At 39.1% G+C, this 24,473-nt stretch overlaps 1 protein-coding gene across 9 annotated transcripts in view; it reads left to right on the top strand.

The window, feature by feature from the left end:
• Positions 1-24,473, top strand: part of SUGCT (succinyl-CoA:glutarate-CoA transferase) — an 861,197-nt gene that overhangs the window by 475,658 nt on the left and 361,066 nt on the right. The window contains exon 13 of one of the 9 annotated variants that reach the window (XM_070787284.1): positions 1-24,473. This exon is cut by the window's left edge and continues 17,900 nt beyond it. The exons of the other annotated variants lie outside the window; for them this stretch is intronic. The gene's annotated coding sequence lies outside the window, so the exon portion shown is untranslated. 9 annotated transcript variants of the gene reach the window in all.

Raw genomic sequence — 24,473 nt, 5'->3', positions numbered from 1 at the left:
GTTCCAGTATTTCTTGGTTGAAGCAGCATGTATCACTGTCATTTTAGTATAGCAACATACATGACATTCTATGAATCTGAAGCCAATTCTAGTACAGAAGAGGAGAAAGGGGCTGTGTTTTTTAGGTGACATATTTACATGAAATTCAGAACTGCTCATGATAGTAGAGAAACAAACAAATCCAAGCCCATATGAAGGATCCTGACCTTGGATGATATGAAAAGAACCAAATAACTTTCCGGGTAATAATTGCAGAAACTGGAAATATGTAGTGTGTTACTTCTGGAGGTACACTCTAAAATTTCCTTGTTGTTCAAGTTTATCTTCTATGTTGTGCTGACTGAAGCTCCTAACTCATTAGATCAGGAACCACAGGGAGAAACTGTGGACCTGTGGACACCAGGCTGCCCTTGTGGACTGTAACCACCGAGTATGTATGTCTTCGCCACAAATCTCTGTGGTGTTAGTGCAGTGGATTTCTGAGTGACAAAATTATACTGCTTCGAAGCATTTTTCTGCAGGGTTTGAGTCTGTTATGGAAATAATGATGTTAACCACACAAAACCTTGGCTTCACATTGTGGTTCATTAACACAAAATTCCATGATGTGGAGGATCACAGTAACCTCACTCTTTTCCCTTCCAGTATTGAATGGCAGCCCCTCTGCTGAAGAAAGCCCAAGTCTGTAAAATATTCTGCAAAATAAGATCTAAACATTCAAATGGCCAAATTCAAAGTGTATTTAAAAATCCAGAATTGCCCTTTGCCCAAAAGTGTTCATTTAAAACATCTAGCATATTAAATTAGAAATACTTCCTTCAGCCTTTTATAAACAAACTATTTCAATTTTGCACTGGAACTAAAAATGTTTACTTATTTCATAGACCTCTCCATACCACAATACTGAGGATTTTAAGCATGGGTTCACCTTTAGATAATCGCAGGTCAACTTATAGGTCTACCCTTAAGCTATGGGTATATATTTACTCAGAAAGTGTAAAAGTATTAGTCACTCAGTTGTGTCCACCTCTCAGTTGTGACTCTGTCCATGGAATTTCCCAGGCAAGAATACTGGAGTGGGTTGCCATTTTCTCCTTTAGGGGATCTTCCCACCCCAGGGATAGAACCCACATCACTTAGGTCTCCTGCATTGGCAGGCAGATTCTTTACCACTCCACCACCCAAATACATAATTAAAAAAGTAATTTTCTTAGTATTTTTATTTGCCCAAGATAACTCATTAGAAAAAAAGTGTTTTCTTTTTTACTTGATTTGAAATAGTCTATGAGTTTCTAGAAGACAGAGATTGCATTTTATTCATCTCAGAATTCCTAGCAGAATCTTGTGTGATGGTTTCAACAATGAGCAAAGCCAAAAATATTTGTGAGATTAAAATTAAGCTCCTGTATAACAAATGATATTTCTATATTGAAAAGTAGGATTGCAAGTCAGTTCCCTTGAGATTTTATTCTGAGTTAAGATGGTTCTAGGACTTGCAGTCTGTATAAATGATGGCCCTTAGGCCTGTGCAAGGCAGGGGAACTTGGGTCTAGGGCAAGATAAGTAGGCTAGAAATGGAAGAAACATCCCAGTCTCGTTTAGTATGTCCTGTTTTTCAAAATTCAACTCATGGTCTTGCTATGCCTTATGCTAATTAAAAAGCATGACATCTGATTTAACATTTCATATTTGATATATATAAGCTTGCTCCATTGTCTGCTGTTTCTAGCGTGATCATCCCAATGTGCAAACCTAATCATGTCACTTCCTGTTTGAAATTCTTCAATGGCTTAAGACATCAAGATAAAATCACACTGCTTAGCATGATTTACAGTGAGTTACACTAGGCTTTTATACTGAAAAGTAGGATTGCAAGCTGGTTCACTTGAGGTTTTCTTCTGAGTTTAGACGGTTCTAGGACTTTCAGTCTGTACAAATGGTGGTCCTTCACCACTCCCCAGCTCTCTACTCTCTTCTCCAGGCAGCTGGAAGCACCCACAGCCTTCTGTCAGTCAGTCCCCATTCTGCTTCCTAGACCCTTGCACAGGAGAGAACAGGGCCTCCTCAATGCAGGGACGAGATTCCACGAAGATGTCTCCTCTCTGCCTGAGGTGTATTTTGAAGGGATAAGACAATACTCTGCGTGCCTTTTCTGGGTGTTAACAAGTAGCTTTTTCTATCTGCCTCCTCTCAACAGGTATTGGGGTTAATAGCAGACAAACAAGCTCCCCATAAGGACTGATGTTACTCTGTTCTCCTCAAACAAAGCACAGTGGGGATGGTTGTGGGTTCCTTGAGAGTGACTTGAATCTGGTTTATTATTAATTTTCAGTTTGTCTTCCCAGATCACTGGCCCTTACTCTGAAGTTGGACACTAGAAGCATCTGTCTTTAGAATGTGAGAGGATGGCATATTGTTCCCCTCCTCTTCTACTAGTTATCCCTCATAAAATGTAAATATATATTCAAGGGAAGGAGTTTACCCCCATTCATCCTTTTAATAGCTTGATGACCTTAGTGTAACCCTTTTGAAGCCTAAAATATCTATGCTAAATCATTAAGGGCAGAAAATCATTTTCCTTCCAGTTGAGGGAGGGGCATTCTGAATCCCCCATGCACTTTCAAAGGAAAGGAATCAGATTGTAAGACAGAACCAGTTTGGGATGCTTTCTGTAAGCCATGATGCTCAGTAGGAGGGAGTTAAACTTTCCTTTTCCAAGAAATTATCACACCCCTCAGTGAACAGCCTCCCCTTTGCCCTCTTCCCATTTGCTGCAAAACTGGTGTGCTTGAGATCTGGAAGTTCACTAACACCTCATTGTGAGTGGGAAGAATAGAACAGAGTGCCGGGGAGCAGGCGAGGACAGGAGGTCAGTGCGTTGACCTGGATTTGGAGGCTATGGTTCCTTGAACAACGTCACCCCCGCCCCGCGGGCTTCCTTGACCCGCCTTACTCGGTGTTGGGGGCTATGCGCCCTCTGCTGGGCCGAGCAACACCTGCAGCCACCACATTAACGCATTTCAAGCTTTTGAAATGCGTTTTCAGGGGCAGATTTTCTTCTCAGGAGCGATACTATGCTGGTGCAAGATGATGGTCATGAATACAGAGAGTTAGGTTGTTGAGCATAATTTCATGTCTGATCTGAGAAAACGAACAAGAACTCATTTTACGTTCCACCCGAGTCAACTCCATACCCACCTGTTTCCTTTCTCTGCCTTAGAAGATTTTTGAGGTATTTGAACACTTTCCCTATGTGTAGCCTAGTTTTTTTTTTAAATTAATATTTCAATTTCAGGGCTTAAAACTTCTTTTGAATTTTATGTGCTTACTCATTTTTTTGTGTGATTCAACAAACATTATATATACCAGGCACCGTGCAGGGTTGTCAGGGCACTAGACGATGGAGGATGAAAGAGACGTTTGGATAATTGAGCAGCTCAGTCCAGAGAGAGACATTATATAAAAGGACATTAATGGGACTTCCCTGGCAGTCCAGCGGATAGGACTGAACCCCCACTGTAGGTGGCACAGGGTTCAATCCCTGATCAGGGTAAAACCCTGCATGCCATGCAGCACAGTCAAAAATCGAGGAAAAAGAGCATTAATATTAATAAGAAAAGGGACAAGTTCTTTGGAAAGCACTGAGGTTGGGATAACAACGCTATAAAGGTAGAGAAGCTAAGATATACTTCATAGGATAGAAAGGTAAATACTGAGAGATGTTTGTGTGTTTGCCTGTCGGGCAAAGTGGTCAATAGCAGATAGTAGGGGGTAGAGTGAAGGAGGAAAGACTAATAGAGTTTTGCCAAGAAAATGCACTGGTCATAGCAAACACCCTCTTCCAACAACACAAGAGAAGACCCTACACATGAACATCACCAGATGGTCAACACCGAAATCAGATTGATTATATTCTTTGCAGCCAAAGATGGATAAGCTCTATACAGTCAACAAAAACAAGATCAAGAGCTGGTTGTGGCTCAGATCATGAACTCCTTATTGCCAAATTCAGACTTAAATTGAAGAAAGTAGGGAAAACCACTAGACCATTGAGGTATGACCTAAATCAAATCCCTTATGATTATACAGTGGAAGTGAGAAATAGACTTAAGGGACTAGATCTGATAGATAGAGTGCCTGATGAACTATGGATGGAGGTTCGTGACATTGTACAGGAGACAGGGATCAAGACCATCCCCATGGAAAAGAAATGCAAAAAAGCAAAATGGCTGTCTGGGGAGGCCTTACAAATAGCTGTGAAAAGAAGAGAAGCAAAAAGCAAAGGAGAAAAGGAAAGATATAAGCATCTGAATGCAGAGTTCCAAAGAATAGCAAGAAGAGATAAGAAAGCCTTCTTCAGCAATCAATGCAAAGAAATAGAAGAAAACAACAGAATGGGAAAGACTAGAGACCTTTTCAAGAAAATTAGAGATACCAAGGGAATATTTCATGCAAAGATGGGCTCGATAAAGGACAGAAATGGTATGGACCTAACAGAAGCAGAAGATATTAAGCAGAGGTGGCAAGAATACTCAGAAGAACGGTACAAAAAACAGCTTCACGACCCAGATAATCATGATGGTGTGATCACTGACCTAGAGCCAGACATCCTGGAATGTGAAGTCAAGTGGGCCTTAGAAACCATCACTACAAACAAAGCTAGTGGAGGTGATGGAATTCCAGTTGAGCTATTCCAAATCCTGAAAGATGATGCTGTGAAAGTGTTGCACTCAATATGCCAGCAAATTTGGAAAACTCGGCAGTGGCCACAGAACTGGAAAAGGGCAGTTTTCATTCCAATCCCAAAGAAAGGCAATGCCAAAGAATGCTCAAACTACTGCACAATTGCACTCATCTCACATGCTAGTAAAGTAATGCTCAAAATTCTCCAAGACAGGTTTCAGCAATATGTGAACTGTGAACTTCCTGATGTTCAAGCTGCTTTTAGAAAAGGCAGAGGAACCAGAGATCAAATTGCCAACATCTGCTGGATCATGGAAAAAGGAAGAGAATTCCAGAAAAACATCTATTTCTGCTTTATTGACTATGCCAAAGCCTTTGACTATGTGGATCACAATAAACTGTGGAAAATTCTGAAAGAGATGGGAATACCACCTGATCTTCCTCTTGAGAAATTTGTATGCAGGTCAGGAAGCAACAGTTAGAACTGGACATGGAACAACAGACTTCTTCCAAATAGGAAAAGGAGTATGTCAAGGCTGTATATTGTCACCCTGCTTATTTAACTTTTATGCACAGTACATCATGAGAAATGCTGGACTGGAAGAAGCACAAGCTGGAATCAAGATTGCCAGGAGAAATATCAATAACCTCAGATATGCAGATGACACCACCCTTAGGGCAGAAAGTGAAGAGGAACTAAAAAGCCTCTTGATGAAAGTGAAAGTGGAGACTGAAAAAGTTGGCTTAAAGCTCAACATTCAGAAAACGAAGATCATGGCATCTGTCCCATCACTTCATGGGAAATAGATGGGGAAACAGTGGAAACAGTGTCAGACTTTATTTTTGCAGATGGCGACTGCAGCCATGAAATTAAAAGACGCTTACTCCTTGGAAGGAAAGTTATGACCAACCTAGATAGCATATTCAAAAGCAGAGACATTACTTTGCCAACAAAGGTCCGTCTAGTTAAGGCTATGGTTTTTCCTGTGGTCATGTATGGATGTGAGAGTTGGACTGTGAAGAAGGCTGAGCGACAAAGAATTGATGCTTTTGAACTATGGTGTTGGAGAAGACTCTTGAGAGTCCCTTGGACTGCAAGGAGATCCAACCAGTCCATTTTGAAGGAGATCAGCCCTGGGATTTCTTTGGAGGGAATGATGCTGAAGCTGAAACTCCAGTCCTTTGGCCACCTCATACGAAGAGTTGACTCATTGGAAAAGACTCTGATGCTGGGAGGGATTGGGGGCAGGAGGAGAAGGGGACGACAGAGGATGAGATGGCTGGATGGCATCACTGACTCGATGGACGTGAGTCTCAGTGAACTCCGGGAGTTGGTGATGGACAGGGAAGCCTGGCGTGCTGCGATTTATGGGGTCATAGAGTCGGACACAACTGAGTGACTGAATTGAACTGAGAGTGAAGGAGTGGTCCTGTGTGTGACTCAAGAAAGCAGAGCCTGTTGAGAGGCTGAAGTCCATTAAGTGTAGAGTGGAGCAAGCCTAGAGTGGTAGTTTTGAGCCAGCTTATGAAGGGTCTTCACCAACATGCTAAGCAGATTGGATTTTATTCAGCTGGAGGTGGGAAGTCATGGGAGCACTGTAACCAGGAGAATATAATGACTGCTCTCCATTTAAAATTTTTATTCATTTTTGGCTTCACTGGGTCTTATTTGCATCACATAGGATCTTTCTTTGGGGAGTGTGGGCTTAGTTGCCCCAAAACATGTGGGATCTTAGTTTCCCTGTCAGAGATTGAAGCTGTGTCCCCTGCATTGGCAGGAGAATTATTATTATTATTATTTTTAATTGTATTGGTTTTGCCATACATCAACATGAATCTGCCATGGGTATACAACGTGTTCCCCATCCTGAACCCCCCTTCCCACATACCTCCCTGTACCATCCCTCTGGGTCATCCCAGTGCACCAGCCCTGAGCATCCTGTATCCTGCATTGAACCTGGACTGGCGATTTGTTTCATATATGATATTTACATGTTTCAATGCCATTCTCCCAAACCATCCCACCCTCTCCCTCTCCCACAGAGTCCAAAATTCTGTTCTATGTATCTGTGTCTCTTTTGCTGTCTCGGACACAGGGTTATCGTTACCATCTTTCTAAATTCCATATATGTGCATTAGTACACTGTACTGGTGTTTTTCTTCCTGGCTTACTTCACTCTATATAATAGGCTCCAGTTTCATCCACCTCATTAGAACTGATTCAAATGTATTCTTTTTAATGGCTGAGTAATACTCCATTGTGTATATGTACCACAGCTTTCTTATCCATTCATCTGCTGATGGACATCTAGGTTGCTTCCATGTCCTGGCTATTATAAACAGTGCTGCGATGAAGATTGGGGTACACGTGTCTCTTTCAATTCTGGTTTCCTCGGTGTGTATGCCCAGCAATGGGATTGCTGGGTCGTATAGCAGTTCTATTTCCAGTTTTTTAAGGAATCTCCACACTGTTCTCCATAGTGGCTATACTAGTTTGCATTCCCACCAACAGTGTAAAGGGTACCCTTTTCTCCACATCTTCTCCAGCATTTATTGCTTGTAGACTTTTGGATCGCAGCCATTCTGCCTGCTGTGAAATGGTACCTCATTGTGGTTTTGATTTGCATTTCTCTGGTAATGAGGGATGTTGAGCATCTTTTCATGTGTTTGTTAGTCATCTGTACGTCTTCTTTGGAGAAATGTCTATTTAGCTCTTTGGCCCATTTTTTGATTGGGTCATTTATTTTTCTGGAATTGAGCTGTAGGAGTTGCTTGTATATTTTTGAGACTAGTTCTTTGTCAGTTGCTTCATTTGCCATTATTTTCTCCCATTCTGAAGGCTGTATTTTCACCTTGCTTAGAAATTTCCTTTGTTGTGCAGAAGCTTTTAATTTTAATTAGGTCCCATTTGCTTATTTTTGCTTTTATTTCCAATATTCTGGGAGGTGGGTCATAGAGGATCCTGCTGTGATTTATGTCGGACAGTGTTTTTCCTATGTTCTCCTCTAGGAGTTTTATAGTTTCTGGTCATATGTTTAGATCATTAATCCATTTTGAGTTTATTTTTGTGTATGGTGTTAGAAAGTGTTCTAGTTTCATTCTTTTACAAGTGGTTAACCAGTTTTCCCAGCACCACTTGTTAAAGAGACTGTCTTTTCTCCATTGTATATCCATGCCTCCTTTGTCAAAGATAAGGTATCCATAGGTGTGTGGGTTTATCTCTGGGCTTTGTATTTTGTTCCATTGATCTACATTTCTGTCTTTGTGGCAGGAGAACTCTTAACCACTGAACCAGGGAAGTCCTTACCCTTCAGTTTAGAAATATCTCCAGACAGTAGAAAATGGATAAGGGGTAAAGGAATGTCAAAATACCAACATGAGGCTATTTAACAAATTGTTGCAGTAGAAAAGAAAAAGGAATGAGGGTGGAGATCCAGGGGAAGGGATTAATTGGAAAACTGATGGTGGAAACCCATTGGGTATAGAGAATGAAAAAGATGGATGAAAGGAAGAAGGCTTGACTAGTAGATTCAACAGTGATACCAGGGTGAGCAGAAAATGACTCACAGCCATGAATTTCACTTTGAATTTGAGATGACTGTATGTAAGGATACCCACTGTATATGGGTATGGAAAGATGGGTTTTGAGCTCAAAGAGAGGCAATGGCTAATGGGGAAGATTTGGCACGCACCAGCTTGAGTCTGAGGTACCAGTGAGAATGCCATGAAGAGTCTTTATAGAGACAGGGGGATAGAAGCAAACTTGGAACATTTCATATTCTATTTTACTTAGTAGAGTAAGGTGACTATTTTAATACCTCCTTTTAAAATATCAAATGTTGTCAAGGATGTGGGTTTTGGCTCTTAATGAGAAACCTATTCAGAAATAAGTTTTTATTTTAGTTTTTTAATGTACTTCTACATGATAGAGTCTTGAGTCTTCTTTGTGGAGTTCATTAGCTTTAGCATCTTGGATTTATGTCAATGTATGTTTTCAAAAAATCATTAAATCAGAAATGACTTAAAAATGAACTCTGCATGAACTTGGTCTATACAGGTTAAGCCTCAATTAAGCTATAAATGTGATAAAGTGTCAAAGATTGGGTTCACATTGTGCATTTCCATTTAAAAGAAGATTGGGTTCATTTTGGGTGGCCTTTGGGATGGGAAAATGGAAAAAGATCTAATTTCTTATGATCTTGAGGGAATCAACATTTATTTTCTAAAAATCAATGGATTTATTTTTTATTTAATAAATATTTATTTATTTTTATTTATTTGCCTGAACCAGGTCTTAGTTGTGTCATGTGGTGTTCAGTTCCCTGACCAGGGATTGAACCCGGGCCCCCTGCATGAGGAATGTGGAATCTTAGCCACTGGACCACCAGGGAAGTCCCTTCATTTTAAAATCTGTATTCATAGGCGTAACTAGTTCTAAAAAAATGCCTAAAATTTTAATCTCTTAATGAGGAGGGAGGAATTTAGGGATTATGCTGTAAAATCTTCTGTTTTATAGATGAGGAAACTGTCCAGTAAATTTAAGAAGCACTGCAGGCTGTATCTTATGCCTCTTTAGGGGATTCATAACTCACATTGTCACATTAAAGGGTCAGAGGAGTTCTGCAGGAAAGAAAGTACTGATTTTGTTTAACTTAGATTTCCCAGTCTTATATGATGACTAACCCAGTATTTCTGAGTTTGAATAATGGTGTTTTAAAAGTTTGCTTTGTAATTACGTGGAGTAGTGTAAAATTTCAAATTGTTAGCCATAAAACTAAGTTTAGTTAGTGAACACTATCGATTCCTTTATATTTTGGGGCATTGTGATAGTTACCTAAGAACATAAGGATTACTCACTGCTGCTGCTAAGTCGCTTCAGTCGTGTCCGACTCTGTGCGACCCCATAGACAGAAGCCCACCAGGCTCCCCATCCCTGGGATTCTCCAGGCAAGAACACTGGAGTGGGTTGCCATTTCCTTCTCCAATGCATGAAAGTGAAAAGTGAAAGTGAAGTTGCTCAGTCGTGCCCAACTCTTAGCAACCCCATGGACTGCAGCCTACCAGGCTCCTCCATCCATGGGATTTTCCAGGCAAGAGTACTGGAGTGGGGTGCCATTGCCTTCTCCGAAGAACATAGGGAACATAAGGATTACTCACTAGATATCAATAATAATCATAGTAGTAGTAGTAGCTAAAACTTGCTGCTCACTCGCTGCTAAGAAATTTGCTAAGTATTTTACATATGGCATCTCTTTTAATCCTCCCAATCCTGCCAAGAAAGTGAGTAGTATTTGAGTACTGCATATGTAAGAAATGAGAAAATTAAGGCTCAGAGGGCTGAAGTTATTTTCTTAAGGTCATAGACCTTGTGAATTACAGAACTGGGATTCAAATATATCATGAAATGTTACGGAAAAAGTAATGAATTTGAGTCAGTTCTACTGAGGTGAGCCAACCAAGAGCCTGTTATAGAGAGTGAAGTAAGTCAGAAAGAGAAGAACAAATATCATATACTAAGCACATATATTTGGAAACTAAAAAAATGGTACCAATGAACCTGTTTTCAGGGTAAGAATAGAGAGACATAGAGAACAGACTTGTGGACACAGTGGGGGAAGGAGAAGGTGGGAGGAATTGAGAGTAGCATTGACACATATACATTATCATATGTAAAATAAATGGCTATTGAGAAGTTGTTGTATAATGCAGGGAGCTCAGCTCAGTACTCTGTGACAACGTAGAGGGGTGGGATGTGATGGTGTGGGGGATGGGAAGGAGGTCCAAGAGGGAGGGGACATATGTATACTTATGGCTGATTATGCTGTTGTATGGCAGAAACCATACATTGTAGGAAACCAACAAACCAACACAACATTGTAAGACAATTATCCTCGAATTAAAAATAAATTAAAGATGTTATGGAAACATACCTGAATGAAATTTTTGGCCAACCCAATAGTTTCTGTCTGATCCCATCATTCACATTCTTAACACAACAGCACTGTTCTTAGAGAATATACAGCCTAAATAATATCCACAAACATTCTCAAGATGGGCTTCAGGTATCTTGACTTCAGAATCTCAAACTGTCATGTCTAATGTTAATTCTTGATATTGCCTTGACAAGTCTTCCATATTTAGCAGACAGCATGACCCCTTTCTCTCTAAATCTGAAGCTCTTGGTCTCAAGCTGTTCTTTGTTGGGATATAGTATCTCGTTTCTTCCATATTACATAATGCAACATATATGAAGTAGATGAGGATATAGCTAATTTACAACTTTCCTGTATGGTTTCTGAATATTCCTTTAAAATCTTTTTTTTAAGTGGGGAAATTGAGCACTGTATTTTAAGTCTTCTTTATACACTCTAGGCAATACTTAAACATTTAACTCTTAGCAATTTGTGTTTTTAATGGAACAGGGTTTTCCTTTTGGGTCATTTTCATAGAGTAACTTGGGCTGTCCAAACATATTCTGAAATACGTTGGGGATTATGGTTTCAACACATGTAAGCCTAAGGCCAAAGTATGAGTAACACATGATATTTTGTTACATTTCATGAACAAACCACTGTTTTGTGGTATAATGCAAAACATAGCTAAGTAGTTTAGATCACTATCAGGCATTACAGGGTTAGGTTTTCAATTTGTGTGATTACTGAAAGCTCATTAGAAGTATATTCTCTAGCTCTAGGGAATGCAGCCTAGAAAACTGTGGTTTCCCTTGTGAAAATGATATATTTTTAGTTCATTTATTGTGTTTTTAGTTTATCTCAATTATATCCCTTTGTACTTTTAGGACAATAGTTGAATTTACAAATAAAATAAACTTACAAAATCCATTTACCAATGAGCCAAAAAGGTTAAAAAAAAAAAAAAAAAAGAAAGAAAGAAAAGGAAGAAAACATATTATTTTTATTAACTTAAGCTCGGTCTCTGGAATATCACAGATTTTCTATCAGTGGAAACACTATTACAAATTTTTCTTTTTAGGTAGTATCAACTGTAATGTGGTAGAAAACTCTAAATTCAAGTTCTGGCTCTAGTATACACTAGAAAAGCATTTTGACTCTTTGATTTTTGGTTTCCTCCCTTAGAAAATTGGCCTACCATCATGTGCTCTGCTATATGAGAGCTCTTCTGAGAATGCTAGGAATAAGATGAGCTTTACAATTACTCATACATGGGGTCATTTTCTCTTTCTGACTCTGTGATCTTGATTAAGTTATCTCTGAGCGTTGGTTTCCTTATTTGTTAAAAAATTATGATGATAGTGTCTACATGATTGACTTATAGGCACATCTCCTTTAATTGCACTAGACTCTGTTGTGCTTCAGGATATTGTGTTCTTCACAAATTGAAGATTTATGGCAACTTGTGCATGCTAAGTCACTTCAGTCATGTCCAACTCTTTGCGACCCTATGGACTGTAGCCCGCCAGGCTCCTCTGCCCATGGGATTCTCCAGGCAAGAATACTGAAGTGGGTTGCCATGCCCTCCTCCAGGGGATCTTCCTGACCCGTGGATTAAAATTGCATCTCTTATGTCTCCTGCATTGCAGGCGAGTTTGAAGCAACTGTATATTGAACAATTCTACTGGCACCAATTTTCCAACAGCATTTGTTCTCTTAGTGTTGCTGTGTCACATTTTGATGATTCTCACAATATTTCAAACCTTTACAGTATTATTATATTTGTTGTGGTGGTCCTTGATCAGTGATCTTTGTTGTTACTGTTATAACTGTTCCTGTGTGCCAGGAACAGCACCCATATAGGATGGTGAACTTAATTGATAAATGTGTGTGTTTTGGCTACTTCACCAAATTGGCCAGTACTCTGTCACTCTCCCTCTTCTCTGGTCTCTCTGTTCCCAAGAACACAAAAATGTTGAAATTAGGTCAATTAACCTACAGTGACCACTAGGTGTTCAGATGTTCAATAGAAGAGTTTCATGTCTCTCATTTTAAATCAACAACTAGAAATGATTAAGCTTAGTGAGGAAGGCATATTGAAAGCTTAGATAGGCTGAAAGTTGTGACCCCATGGACTGTAACCTGTCAGGCTCTTCTGTCCATGGGGGTTCTCAAGACAAGAATACTGGAGTGGGTTGCTGTGCTCTCCTCCAGGGGATCTTCCCAACCCAGGGATGGAACCCAGGTCTCCACCCATTGCAGGCAGATTCTTTACTGTCTGACTGAGCCACCAGGGAAGCTCAAGAATACTGGAGTGGGTAGCTATCCCTTCTCCAGCAGATCTTTCTGACTCAGGAATCAAACCAGGGTCTCCTGTATTGCAGGTGAATTCTTTACCCCCTGAGCTACAAGGGAAGCCCAATTAAGCACAGATAGTTGATCAAAACAGCCACAACATTCCCTTAACCCAAAGTCTAATCCAGAGCAAGGTCCAACTCCCCTCAACTTTGTGAAAGCTAAGAGAGGTGAGGAAGCTGCAGTAGAAAAGTTTGAAGCTGCAGAGGTTGGTTCATTAGGTTGAAGGAAAGCAACTGTGTCCATAACATAAAAATGCAAGGTGAAGCAGCAAGTACAGATATAGAAACTATAGCAAGTTATCCAGAAGATCTACCTGAGATAACCAATGAAAGTGGCCACGCTAAACAACGGATTTTCAATGTAGAAAAAAATGTTTTATTATTGGAAGAAGATGCCATCTAGGACTTTCATGGCTAGATCGGAGAAGTCAATGACTGGCTTCAAAGCTTCAAAGGACAGGCTGACTCTATTAAGGGCTAATGCAGCTAGTGACTTTAATTTGAAGCCAATGCTTATTTACCATCTGAAAATCGTAAGGTCCTTAAGAATTATGCTAAATCTACACTCTGCTGTATAAATGGAACAGTAAACCCTGGATGACAGCTCATTTGTTTATGACATGTTTTATTGAATATTTTAAGCCCTCTGTTGAGACCTATGGTTTAGAAAAAGAAGATTCATTTCAAAATATTACTGCTTACTGATAACGTGTCTGGTCACTCAAGAGCTGTGATGGAGATGGACAATGAGATTATTGTTGTTTTCATGCCTACTTTAACACACAATAACCAAACTATGAACCATAGAGTAATTTCAACTTTCAAGTCTTATTATTATTATTTAAGGAATACATTTCCTTAGGCAGTAGCTTCCATAGAGAGTGATTCCTCTGATGGATCCAGGCAAAGTCAATTGAAAACATGCTGAAAAGGATTCACCGTTCTACCTGCCATTAAGAACATTGATGACTCATGGAAAAGGTCAAAATATTAACATTAACAGGTTTGGAAGAAGTTGATTCCAACCCTCATGGACGACTTTGAGGAGTTCAGGACTTTACTGGAGGATGTAACTGCAAATGTGGTGGAAATAGCAAAAGAACTAGAATTAGAAGTGAAGCCTGAAGATGCATATGAATTCCTGTGATCTCATGATAAAATTTCAGTGGATGAAGAGTTGCTTCTTATGGATGAGCAAAGAAAGCAATTTCTTGAGATGGAATCTACGCCAGATGAGCATGTTGTGAAGATGGTTTAAATGATAATTGTGTGCATGCACTCAGTCATGTATGACTCTTTGCAGCCCCACAGACTGTAGCCCTCCAGGCTCCCCTGTCCATGGAATTTTCCAGGCAAGAATACTGGAGCAGGTCACCATTTCCTACTCTAGGGGATCTTTCTTACACAGGGATTGAACCTGCATCTTTTGTGTGTCCTGCCTTGGCCACGTGGGAAGCTGAAATGACAATTAGGGATTTAGAATATTGTATCAACTTAGTTGATAAGGCAGAGGCAGGGTTTTAGAGGATTGGTTCCAATTTTGAAAGTAGTTCTCTGTGAGTAAGCTAGTATCAAACAGCATTGCATGTACAGAGAAATCTTTCATGAAATGAAGAGTCAGCTGATGGGCCCAACTTCACTGTTCTGTCATTTTAAGAAGTTGCCACAGGCACCCCAACCACCTCTTTCAACAACCACCTGTTCCATCTGCCATCAACATCGAAGCAAGACCCTCCACCAGCAAAAAGATTATGACTCATTAAAGGCTCAGATGATGGTTAGCTTTTTTTTTTTATCAATAAAGTATTTTAAAATTAAGCTATGCACATTTTAAAAGACACAATACTATTGCATATTGAATAGACTACATGAATGTGTGTGCATGCTCAGTTGCTAAGTTGCGTCCTACTCTTTGTGACCCTAAGGACTGTTGCCTGCCAGGCTCCTCTATCCGTGGGATTTCTCAGGTAAGAATTCTGGAGTGGGCTGCCATTTCCTTCTCCAGGGATCAAACTCCCATCTCCTGCTTGGCAGGGGGATTCTTTACCACTGAGCCACCAGGAAAACAAATAGACTACAGTATAGTGAAAACTATTTTTTGTGCATTGAGAAACAAAAAGATTTGTAAATCACTTTATTGCAATATTCACTTTATTGTAGTGTTCTGGAATTGAACCCATAAAGTCTCCAAGGTATGCCTGTATTGTGGAGGTTAAATTAGATAATGTATATAAGTATCATAGACCAGAATGGGATGCAGGGTAGTTTCGCACTCCATGTTAAATTCTTTTCCTTCTTCCTTACAAAATATGTGTTATAATGATTTTGTTCTTTTATATACTTTATATAAATATGAATACTTTTAAAATTGCACTTAAAACTATTAATAAATAACATGAAAGCAACAGATGTGGCTTATATAATAATATACCTGATACCTGAAGAACTGGACCTAGTTTGATTCAACAAATTTGCTGAATTTTTGCTATGCAAATACATTGGGCTAACGAGAATTGATCTCTTTCTGAAATCTTGATAAGTCTGCTTTTACAGAATAGGGAGTTTTTGGTTTTGTTTGTTTTTTGTTTCATTTTTCGCAAAGTAAGAGTTCATCATTGGCAATATAGTAGCCATTACTTGGTAATAATCTATGTCCTCAGTTTAAAATAAGAACACTGACCTATTTTAAGAACTGAAATATTGTCTGCAGAGACCATCCTTCTGTGTAATCTAGAGGTCTTTCTATATGAGGGCAGCAGGATGAGGCTCTGAAAAAGATGTGTGTGAAGGAAACAATGTAGCATCCATCTGGGAGTCTTAAGTAGATGCACATTTGCTGAAATAGTCTGACTTGTGATTTTGGAATAATCATTTAAATTGGGCTGTTTATCTGCAGTGCCTTTAACTTAATTCTCAGAGACTTTTTCTCTCCTTGCATTGACCATCAGGAAGCTTAAAACTGAATCTATCATCCAGCTATAGTCTCACCTTGTGATATTTTAGCTGGTCTCTCATTTTTCTTGGCCCTGATTTTTAAATGTGTCTTTTATTAGTGATTTCATAAAGTTTATTGAGTAAGGGGGAGTATTCATATAATAAATAAATAATTCTAGTTAAACTTTTTGTTAGAAGAGACCAAGTTCCCAAATGAGCCAGACATTTGACTATTAATGGGTAAGAAAAACCTGGGTCAATATACATTTCATCTGCTCTCTCTTGGAAAATGCAATTTTTTAGGCAATCCCCAAACTGAGTGTTTGTAAATGGGGTATTCTTAGGAGAGACCAGCAGATCCCCACAATTTCTGAACTGCCCTTAGAATCAAGTGCTAGTTTGGACAACAGTCCTGTAACAGTGTATTATGTGTGGCTCCACCTGTGCCAAGGGAATTTATTCGTGCTTATGGCTTCAAATTCCATCATGAGCCTCTGTGTTGCTCCATGTCAGTTTAAGATTAATTATGGTAATTCTCAAAGCAACTGAGTATCTGTCAGAGTTTCCGTCTGAATCGACACTCCTGCCCGATCCAGAAGTGGGAAGGGTGTAGAAAGAAGTAGATTTAGGGGAAAGACATGCCTTTTTGACATTTCCCCTGAGCAAGATTGGTTCTCCACAAGGCTTTGATGTCCCACTGTTAACTGCACACAGACACCTTCATGTATACTTGCTGTGCATTTTCTCTATCTCATTCTTTTATATTTAATCAAGACATATCAGATTTAGTAATGAAACTCCAGAATGACCATATGTTTTGAGGTATAATTCCTTTTCCAACATTAAAAATGTAAAAGCTATTAGACTGTGAATCTGTAAATAGTTATTCTCTCATTCAAGTTACCATAATTTATCAGTAGATTCAATTGTCTTTAGTATGCCACTTATATCCTTTTGCTGTCTCATGGTAGTTAGTAATGACTTATTAAGGATAATACTCTAGGAAATTTTCCATTTTAGATCACTGATGGTGAGGTGTGATTGAGAGATGTCTTTGTCTTTGATGTCTTTTTCAAACTTCAGGAAATAGAGTTATTGGATCTTCATGCAGAGTGTTGGTTTTATTTTAAATCAAATGCTATCCCTATGTCATATGTGCTCCATTGAGTCTCTTGGGGCAATAATCCTGTGAGGAAAACAGTCACAAGATATACTGAGTTATGCAGTAGCATTACTACTATTATTACTGCTCGGTAACTGTATTTTCAGTATCTGCCAAACTTTTTAATAAAGATGTTATATATATTATCTTATGTATTATTATTATTATATATTATCTTATTTGAACTTAATAATCCTAGAAAGCAAATATTATTATCCTCATTTTGTAACTCTTTAAGGGCAGTCTTCACTTTACAGGTGAATAAACAGACACAGCAGAGAAGGTGATGGCACCCCACTCCAGTGCTTTTGCCTGGAAAATCCCATGGATGGAGGGGCCTGGTGAGCTGCAGTCCATGGGGTCGCTAGGAGTCAGACACGACTGAGTGACTTCACTTTATTTTTTCACTTTCATGCATTGGAGAAGGAAATGGCAACCCACTCCAGTGTTCTTGCCTGGAGAATCTCAGGGACGGGGGAGCCTGGTGGGCTGCCGTCTATGGGGTCGCACAGAGTCGGACATGACTGAAGCGACTTAGCAGCAGCAGCAGCAGCAAACAGACACAGATAGGTTAAGCCATTCATCCAAGATTACAGCCATTGAGCAGCAAAGCTGGTCTTCCGACCTGGGCAGCTTGTATGCCCAGGTGTTCTTTAACCACTATCATAGAGCCACCTTCTTAGTCATTTTTTATTGTCATTATTTTATAAATTTATACTGTACTAAAGCATTGTTGGAAGCTAGATTACCCCCTGATTTGGTGCAGCCTCCCAAATGAGACTGTTATGATGATGGTTATGATTATAAAAATGTGTTATGAAGTTTCAGTGTATGTGGTGATATATCTGATGACTAACATTTATTGATTATGGCCTGTCAGTCATCATTCAGAGTTCTTTACATGTGTTAAGCACTTCTCCAGTGGCCTGACAACTGGACCCTCCCCTAGTCTCAAATCATATAAGGAACTGGCTTCCCCACCCCATGGAGCAGACAAGGGAATCTGTTACTTGTTTCACCGCCTAGTGCTGTACCACAAGCTCCAGTAAAGCCTTATCTGGAAAAAAGAAAAGGACCCCCCCCCCCAAAAAAAAAAACACACATACACATGTTTTACATGCATTAAAACATTTAGTTCTACTATTACTTAAGTATCATTAAGGATAACAACTTCATGGCAAATAAATGGGGAAAAAGTGGAAAGAGTGACAGATTTTATTTTCTTGGGCTCCAAAATCACTGTGGAGGGTGCCTGCAGCCATAAAATTAAAAGACACTTACTCTTTGGAAGAAAAGCTGTGACAAACTTAGTGTATTAAAAAGCAGAGACATCACTTGGCCACCAAGGTCCATTTAGTCAACACTATGATTTTTCCAGTAGTCATATACAGATGAGAGAGTTGGACCATAAAGAAGACTGAGTGCTGAAGAATTGATGCTTTTGAATTGTTGTGCTGGAGAAGACTCTTGAGAGTTCCTTGGACTGCAAGGAGATTAAACATTGTTGTTGTTCAGTCACTCAGTTGTGTCCGACTCTTCACCACTCCTTGGACTGCAGCATTCCAGGCTTCCATGTCCTTCACCATCTCCCAGAGCTTGCTCAAACTCTTGTCCATTGAGTTGGTGATGCTATCTAAACATCTCGTCCTCTGTCACCCACTTCTCCTTCTGCCTTCAATCTTTCCCAGGGTCTTTTGTAATCTGTCAGGTCTTCTCATTAAGTGGCCAAAGTATTGGACTTCAGCTTCAGCATCAGTCCTTCCAATGAATATTCAGGTTTGATTTCCTTTAGGATTGAAGCTGAAGCTCCAACACTTTGGCCACTGAGATGAAGAGCTGACTCACTGGAAAAGAACCTAATGCTGGGAAAAATTGAGGGCAGGAGGAGAAGGGGGTGACAGAGGATGAGATGGTTGGATGGCATCACTGACTCAATGAACATCAGTTTGAGCAAACTCCGGGAGATGGTAAAGGATAGAGAAGCATGGCATGCTGCAGTCCATGGGGTCACAAAGAGTCAGACACAACTTAGCGACTCAACAACAATTACAACAACAACAAGGATAATAACAGTTACTTTGTTGTTGTTCAGTCACTCAGTTACTAATTCATAGAATTAAATATATCCATATATGGTGTTGGAGAAGACTCTTGAGAGTCCCTTGGACTTCAAGGAGATCCATCCAGTCCATCCTAAAGCAGATCAGTCCTGGGTGTTCATTGGAAGGACTGATGTTGAAGCTGAAACTCCAATACTTTGGCCACCTGATGTGAAGAGATGACTCATTTGAAAAGACCCTGATGCTGGGAAAGATTGAGGGCAGGAGGAGAAGGGGACGACAGAGGATGAGATGGTTGGATGGCATCACTGATTCAATGGACATGGGTTTGGGTAGATTCTGGCAGTTGGTGATGGACAGGGAGGCCTGGCGTGCTGCGGTTCATGCGGTCACAAAGAGTCAGACATGACTGAGTGACTGAACTGAACAGATATATGCAAAGTACATGGAAGGCATAGTGTTCTGTAAATGCTAGTTATTATCCATATGTTACAGGCGAGGAGACTGAGACTTTACTGCGGTTAAATGCTTGCTCACAGGCACATAACTGTTTAGAGGCAGAGCAGGGCTTTGAACTGAGACAGTCATGTTCCAGAGCACATATTCATGTACCACACAAGCAAGAAAAATCAGGACTTTATGAATTATTTCTTTGCTTTTACTTGCTCCATTTCCCAATAATTGAGGTTTTTGGTTTACTCATGAGAAGAAGTTTAGTATCAGGGTTTAGAGGAAACGATTTGGAGTTAGCCTGCCTAGATTGGCACACCATCCCTGTCCCTTGATAGCTGTACAATCTTGGAAAATTTACCTAAATTCTCTCTGCTTTGGGTTTCTCTTCATACAATGGAGATGATTATCTATTATATATTGGGTTGTTATGAAGATTAAAGGGGAAAAACCTATATAAAGCTATTTGTATAGTGCTGGGCATATGGTAGCATTCAAATAAGATTAACTTATATTATTATGAATATTATAAATAAAATTATGTTTATAATTCACAAGTATACTTTGAAATTTAGAGTCACAGATTAAATCTTGGGGGCCAAATTCAGTGAATACTTCTAGAAGCTATACCAGATTCTCTGAAAGTCTATGAGTATGATTGTCTTACATTGAAAGTCAGAGTGTGGGCTATTATCACAGGGGTTTAGGGGGAACACTAGCTGGAGTAGAGACTAGGGGCATCAGTTGAAAATGCCAGAATGTTTGCTATGTTTATTTGGGGCCCTTATAAATAGTGTTTAGGCAGTTTATTCCTATCAAGACTTCGCTTAGCTTCATCATGACTATTTTCTAGACCTGGGGTAGATGGAGAAGAGAGAGAGTGACAAAGAGCACACAGAGTGACAAAGAGCACACCCAATGACGATTAACACAGTGACAAAGAGCACACCGAGATATTGGATTACTGAGTGAAATGGTCATAGTGAGTAAAGTAAGTTAGACAGAGAAAGACAAATATATGATATCACTTATATGTGAAATCTAAAAAAAAAAAAAGATACAAATGGACTTATTTACCAAAAAAAGAAATAGACTTGCAGACGTAGAAAACAAACTTATAGTTAAAAGAGGATAAGGAGGGAGCAGTAAATTGGGAGATTGGGATTAACATATACACATTACTATGTATAAAATAGATAACTAATAAGGACCTGCTGTATAACACAGGGAACTCAGTAGTTTGTAATGAACTATATAGAAAAAGAATCTCAAAAAGCATGGATATGTGTGAAACTGATTAACTTTGTTGTACAGCAGAACTAACACAACATTGTAAATATTTATACTCCTATAAAAATTAATTTAAAAAAGAGCCTGCACACATAATGACATCTTGGCATTATCTCTTTCTCATTTCTGGCTCTTTTTTTTAAAAAATTCATTTTTATTGGAGCATTTATAATGCTGTGTAAGTTTTTAGTGTACAGCAAAGGGAATTAGCTATATGTATACATATATCCCTTCTTTTTAAAAATTTATTTTTTATTGAAGGATAATTGCTTTATAGAATTTTTCTGTTTTATGTCAAACCTCAACATGAATCAGCCATAGGTATACCTTAATCCCCTCCCTTTTGAAACTCCCTCCTATATCCCTCCCCATCCCACCCCTCTAGGTTGATACAGAGCCCCTGTTTGAGTTTCCTGAGCCGTACAGCAAATTTCCATTGGCTATCTATTTTACATGTGGTAATGTAAGTTTCCATGTTACTCTTTTCATACATCTCACCCTCTCCTCCCCTCTCCCCATGTCCATAAGTCTATTCTCTATGTCTGTTTCTCCATTGTTGCCCTGTAAATAAATTCTTCATTACTATTTTTCTAGATTCCATATATGTGCATTAGAATATGGTATTTATCTTTCTCTTTCTGACTCACTTCACTCTGTACAATATGATCTAGGTTTATCCTCCTCATTAGAACTGACTCAAATGTGTTCCTTTTTATGGCTTAGTAATATTCCATTGTGGATATGTACCACAATTTCTTTATCCATTCATCTGTTGATGGACATCTAGGTTGCTTCCATGTTCTAGCTATTGTAAATAGTGATTCAATGAACAACGGGATACACGAGTCTCTTTCAATTTTGGTTTCCTCAGAGTATATGCCTAGGAGTGGGATTCCTGGGTCATACGGTGGTTTTATTCCTAGCTTTTTAAGGAATCTCCATACCGTCTTCCACAGTGGCTGTATCGATTTACATTCCCACCAACAACGCAGGAGCATTCCCTTTTCTCCACCATTTATTGTTTGTAGACTTTTTCATGAGGGTCATTCTGACTGGTGTGAGGTGATATCTCATTGTAGTTTGATTTGCATTTCTCTAATAATGAGTGATGTTGAGCATCTTTTCATGTGTTTGTTAGCCATCTATATGTCTTCTTTGGAGAGATGTCTGTTTAAGTCTTTTTCTCACTTTTTGATTGGGTTGTTTGTTTTTCTGGCATTGAGTTATATAAGCTGCTTGTATATTTTGGAAATTAATCCTTTGTCAGTTGTTTCACTTACTATCATTTTCTTCCATTCTGAAGGTTGTCTTTTTACCTTGTTTATAGTTTCCTTTGCTGTGCAAAAGCTTTTAAGTTTAATCAGGTCCCACTTGTTTACTTTTGTTTTTATTTCCATTACTCTAGGAGGTGGGTCATAGAGGATCTTGCTTTGATTTATGTCATCGAGTGTTCTGCCTGTGTTTTCCTTGAAGAGTTTTATAGTTTCTGATTTTACATTTATGTCTTTAATCCATTTTATCTTTGTGTATGGTGTTAGGAAGTGTTCTAATTTCATTCTTTTATATGTAGCTGTCCAGTTTTCCCAGCACCATTTATTGAAGAGGCTGTCTTTGCCACATTGTATATTCTTGCCTCCTTTGTAAAAAATAAGGTACCCATAGGTGCATGGGTTTATTTATGGGCTTTCTCTCTTGTTTCATTGGTCTATATTTCTGTTTTTGTGCCAGTACCATTCTGTCTTGCTGACTATAGCTTTGTAGTATAATCTGAAGTCAGGAAGGTTGATTCCTCCAACTCCATTTTTCTTTCTCAAGACTGGTTTGGTTATTTGGGGTCTTTTGTGTTTCCATATGAATTGTGAAATGTTTTGTTCTAGTTCTGTGAAAAATGCCATTGGTAATTTGATAGGGATTGCATTAAATATGTAGATTGCATTTGGTACTATAGTCATTTTCATAATATTGGTTCTTCTTACCCAGGAACATGGAATATCTCTCCATCTGTTTATGTCGTCTTTGATTTATTTCATTAGTGTCTTACACTTTTCTCTGTACAGTTCTTTGTCTCCTTAGGTAGATTTATTCCTAGATATTTAATTATTTTTGTTGGAATGGTGAATGGGATTGATTACTTAATTTCTCTTTCTGATTTTTCATTGTTAGTATATAGAAATGCAAGTGATTTCTGTGTATTGGTTTTGTATCCTGAAACTTTCCTTAATTAGGAAACTGACTAGCTCTAGTAATTTTCTGATACTATCTTTAGGGTTTTTCTATGTACAGTATCATGTCATCTGCAAACACTGAGAGTCTTACTTCTTTTCCAATCTAGATTCCTTTTCTTTCTCTTTCTTCTCTGATTGCTGTAGCTAGGACTTCCAGAACTCTGTTGAATAATAGTGGTGAAAGTGGACACTCTTGTCTTGTTCCTGATCTTAGGGGCAATGCTTTCAGTTTTTCACCATTGAGAATGGTTTGCTGTAGGCTTATCATATATGGCATTTACTATATTGAGGAAGGTTTCTTCTATGCCCATTTTTTGAAGAGTTTTAATCATAAGTGTGTGCTGAATTTTGTCAAAGGCTTTTTCTTCATCTATTGAAATTATCATATGATTTTTATCTTTCAATTTATTAATAAGGTGTATCACATTGATTGATTTGCATATATTGAAAAATCCTGCATTCCTGGAATAAGCCCAACTTGATCATGGTGTATGAGCTTTTTGATGTGTTGCTGAATTCTGTTAGCTAAAATTTTGTTGAGGAGTTTTGCATCTATGTCCATCAGTGATATTGGCCTGTAGTTTTCTGTTTTGTGTTGTCTTTGTCTTGTTTTGGTATTAGGGTGATGGTGGCCTCATAGAATGTGTTTGGAAGTATTCTTTCCTCTGCAATTTTTTTGAAAGAGTTTTAGAAAAATAGGCATTATCTCTTCTTTAAATGTTTGATAGAATTCTCCTGTGAAGCCATCTGGTCCTGGGCTTTTGTTTTTTGGGAGATTTTTTATCATAGCTTCAATTCAGATCAGATCAGTCGCTCAGTCGTGTCCGACTCTTTGCGACCCCATGAATTGCAGCACGCCAGGCCTCCCTGTCTATCACCAACTCCTGGAGTTCACTCAGACTCACGTCCATTGAGTCAGTGATGCCATCCAGCCATCTCATCCTCTGTCGTCCCCTTCTCCTCCTGCCCCCAATCCCTCCCAGCATCAGAGTCTTTTCCAATGAGTCAACTCTTCGCATGAGGTGGCCAAAGGACTGGAGTTTCAGCTTTAGCATCATTCCTTCCAAAGAAATCCCAGGGCTGATCTCCTTCAGAATAGACTGGTTGGATCTCCTTGCAGTCCAAGGGACTCTCAAGAGTCTTCTCCAACACCACAGGTCAAAAGCATCAATTCTTCAGCACTCAGCCTTCTTCATAGTCCAACTCTCACATTCATACATGACCACAGGAAAAAACATAGCCTTGACTAGACGAACCTTTGTTGGCAAAGTAATGTCTCTGCTTTTGAATATGCTATCTAGGTTGGTCATAACTTTCCTTCCAAGGAGTAAGCGTCTTTTAATTTCATGGCTGCAGTCACCATCTGTAGTGATTTTGGAGCCCAGAAAAATAAAGTCTGG

The sequence above is a fragment of the Bos indicus genome, chromosome 4 (assembly GCF_029378745.1).
Source record: "Bos indicus isolate NIAB-ARS_2022 breed Sahiwal x Tharparkar chromosome 4, NIAB-ARS_B.indTharparkar_mat_pri_1.0, whole genome shotgun sequence".
NCBI classification, from domain to species: Eukaryota; Metazoa; Chordata; class Mammalia; order Artiodactyla; family Bovidae; genus Bos; species Bos indicus.
Note: the sequence above shows the minus strand (reverse complement) of the source record. Positions and strands in the feature narration are given on the sequence as shown.